The sequence below is a fragment of the Micropterus salmoides genome, unplaced genomic scaffold, assembly GCF_014851395.1.
Source record: "Micropterus salmoides isolate LMB-PRFRI ecotype aquatic unplaced genomic scaffold, ASM1485139v1 Ms_hic_scaffold_257, whole genome shotgun sequence".
Taxonomy (NCBI): Eukaryota; Metazoa; Chordata; class Actinopteri; order Centrarchiformes; family Centrarchidae; genus Micropterus; species Micropterus salmoides.
In genome coordinates this window covers 32,369-36,070 of record NW_024041784.1, presented here as the reverse complement: position 1 = coordinate 36,070, position 3,702 = coordinate 32,369, and the positions used below count along the sequence as shown (strand labels likewise).

The 3,702-nt window shown below is 40.4% G+C and overlaps 1 long non-coding RNA gene across 1 annotated transcript; it reads left to right on the top strand.

Annotated features, from left to right (window-relative positions):
• Positions 1–640: 640 nt before the first annotated feature.
• LOC119919139 lies at positions 641–1,435 on the top strand. Its single transcript, XR_005447629.1, has 2 exons — positions 641–775; positions 873–1,435. It is a non-coding gene; the product is annotated as an uncharacterized LOC119919139 (long non-coding RNA).
• The last annotated feature ends 2,267 nt before the right edge of the window (positions 1,436–3,702 follow it).

Below are 3,702 nucleotides of genomic sequence, written 5' to 3'. Positions count from 1 at the left end.
CCTCCTCTCTTTTCCCCCCTTTTCTTGGCATCTGTTTTGGGACGAGGAGAGCTTCAGATAAAAATATGGAGCTGATTGCTATGCACACAACGTGCACAATGACTTCATGACCAGCTAATCAGCTAATCAATGGTGTTAATGAGCAGTCGCCGTGGTAATTTATATCAACCCGTGTTTCCCATTCAGAAAGGATGGAAATATTACCTTCAGGACCCTAAAGTTTTCACTTAGGAACATGTGTGTTCATCGACTGAAAAACAAAAGGAGCACAACTGTTTTAAAATAATCAAACACTTAAGTTAAAGTTAAAATACCTGCTCTTAAAGTTTGATTCACACTATGAAATGCCAGATGATATGAGATAAAACACTGTACACACACCACAGTGCAACTTTGGAGATGTACTCACTAAATCTTTTAGCAAAATAAATTAAGATAAGGCAAAGGCAGCTTTTAAAGAATGGGAAGTTGGTGATGAAATTGTCTGACAACACCAAAGTGATTATTGTAGAATTGTCATGAGGCCCCTGCTGTGAGCCTGTGATTGTTGTGGATGTCTGTCTGGTGTGCGTGTGGTGAGCGTGTCGTTTGTTTGTCTCTGCTTGGCTCTTCTTCTCTCTCTCTCTCTAGTCTGGGAGCTGGGGGCGTGTCTGCTGCGGGCTCTGCACTCACCTGAGTCCCATCTGCAATCAGCACACCTGACCTGCATTCCTCAATCACCGCTGCTTAAAGGAGAGGCTCAGACATCCAGTCCCTGCCGGATCGTTTGATCTCCGTGCGTATGTTGTGTCAACCCCAGCCAACCTTTTGACTAGCCTAGAACCTTGTGAATTGTTGCATTTGGTTAACCTTTATTTCTCTGTCTCTCCCAGAAGACTCCCACCACCTCAGCAACCACCCGCCTGTTAGCTTCGGTTCTGCCCGCAGCCTGGATACTCCCAGCTCATGGATTTCCCTACAGTCCGGACCTGGAGAGAGCCCTCGCCCGAGATCTCAGACTTCCCTTGCTGATTCTCTTTGAATAAACTGTCTAACTCTGATCTGCATTTGGGTCCTCTCTGCCGGAAACCTGACAAGAATAGAGGAATTTAAACAAAATGAGCCATACTATTTAAATCAAATCATATAATTTGCCTGTGACATAAAGTTAAGAGGTTTTTTTTTGTTTGTTTTTGAATGACATTTTGGTTTCTTCATATGTAAAATAGAATAACATCTGGCAAACTGCAGAGCGCATCCATTGCCTCTTGAAATTGAAAAGCTTACAAATTGCCGTTGGAATTCTTGTTTAAAAGTTTAAGGTACAAATGTGGCAGAATTTGTACTTTAACTTTTGCAAATGTGACATGCTCACAAGTCATATCAAATGCCTTTGATTGTTGTACATTTTAACATTTTAAAATCATAAATAAATTGTTACTACTGCATAAACAAAGTCTAGTGTGCAAATCATTTGTTTTTAGATTGTGTCTTCCAATAACATCACATGTTTCTGGCCTCAGATATACATTAATAAGACATACTTGTCGCAATGTCCGATATTGTCTTATCTTATTTATTAAAGATCAAGCATTACCAGTCAGTGCTGTCCACTGTAAATACAGTGAAGGTTTCAGTCTATAATAACTATAACTATTAACAACTATAATGAAATGAATTTCCTTAGCAATCCAGACATTGCAGGATTTATACTTTGCTTATTTCCATTTTAAACCTGAATATAAATATGAACACAGTTCCTTTTAAGTTAAAGGAATAGTTCAACGTTTTGGGAAATTAGCTTTTAGCTTTTTGCTGAGAGCTAGAAGATACGATCATGTTTGTATGCAAGATATGGTGGAGCCAGTGGCCGGTTAGTTTAGCCTAGCAAAGAGACACAGGGGGAGCTAGCTTGATTCTGTCCAAAAGCCTTGCAGCACCTCTGAAGCTCACTAAAATACTATAGTCTGGCACCTAATCCAGTGAAAATCAGCAAAATTGTCAAATTTACACTACTGGGTTTTGTAAGGAATAAACAAACAAGATGAAATATGTTAATTAGTGAGCTTTAGATGTACTGACAGATTTTGTTACATTTGAACAGGCCAGGCTTGCTGTTTCTCCCTGTTTCCAACTTTTTATCCACATCTAAGCTAAAATGCTGCTTGCTCCAGCCACATATTTTGCGTACAGACATGACAATGGGTATCAATCTCTTCATCTAATTCTCAGCAAGCAAGAAAAAAAGCATATTTCCCAAAATGTCTCTTCTTCTTCCTTTAACCAATAAGATACAGATACTAGTTTTACACTCTTCTAGAAGAAACGTATGTTTTTGTAGGGTAATTGACGCCTTTATTGAATAATACTGGTTTTGTCATTAGGTAAAGTTAGTTATAGTGTCCTCCATCTTATCTTTGGTTTTCATCAGTGTCAAGGGATACAGTGTCAGCAGTGTCCCTGGCCATCAGATTAGATGTGAGTGGTAAGGAGTAGTTCACATGTGTTGTTGTCCTGACTGAATGCATTTACCTTATTGCTCTCCATTTGGTACCACTGGCCTTTCTGTCTGTTATTGTTCACAGAAGGACAGCTACAGATTTCATATTTGGTTAAGTGACAGTTGTGTGTAAGCAAACACAATACACACACACACACACACACACACACACACACACACACACACACACACACACACACACACACGCTGAAGGAGACTGTGAGTAAATTTACCTCCACTTGGAGTGTCATCCTGTATGCATCATTAACCCTGTCATTAACAAATCACTGCTGCTGCAAACATCGCAAGTGATGTTAACTATTATTGGTCATAAGAAGCTGTCAGACAAGAATTGTTGTTATTGCTGTTTTAGTTGCTTTCACACACTATCACTACAACACTGTGATGTTATGGCATTTGCTCCAGCATGCAGTGCATTGTCAATGCCAATCTGACCTGTTTTGGACTTTGTGTACAATGCTGTAGACATTGGAGAAAGAGCAAAACACTTCAGTCAACAGGCCAGGGCAGCTAGCTGAGTGCAGTGCTGTGCTGTTGCCTTGGCTGGCCCACTGTGTCTTCCCCTCAGTTTGACATTCAGCATTGTTTCCCCCATGTTCCAGACCCTTTGACCCCTTCACGTCCCAGACCGCTGGTGACTCATTCTGACCTGGAGTTGTGGGCTCAGCAGACCTCCCGAAGAAGAACTGGGAAGCATCTTCCTCCAACAACATCAATATTATATCTTCCAGGTAAGCGTATCCAGAGAGTATGTGTGGGCCCTTCTTAGTTAATTTTATTTATTTATGCATTTCTGTCCTCTTTTTTGATAGGAACCACAAGTCTGCAAAGATTTTGTTAGCCAGTTTATATTTGCTTGGCTAACTCTGTACTTGATTTTCTCACTGGCTAACATAAAAATGCTAAAAATGCCAGATTAATTACCTTTTTCATACAGTGGTCTTATAAAACAGGCAGAAGAGGTGACATGCAGTGGGTTTTTCAAGCGACTTTTTCCTAAGTTAACACAAGCTCTTTCTACTTATTATCCTGAAAACAGTCAAATTCCCAGGACACTTTTGTAACACTTTCTGTGTTACTCTCTGCATGGTTGATGTTATGGCTTCAAGAGGGCCCTCTGAAGTCCCAAGCTCCTCAGAGCTGATGCAGTGTAGAGTTGGAACCATCAGGAAACAAAGGACTGAGGGAGCATAAGCTCCCAT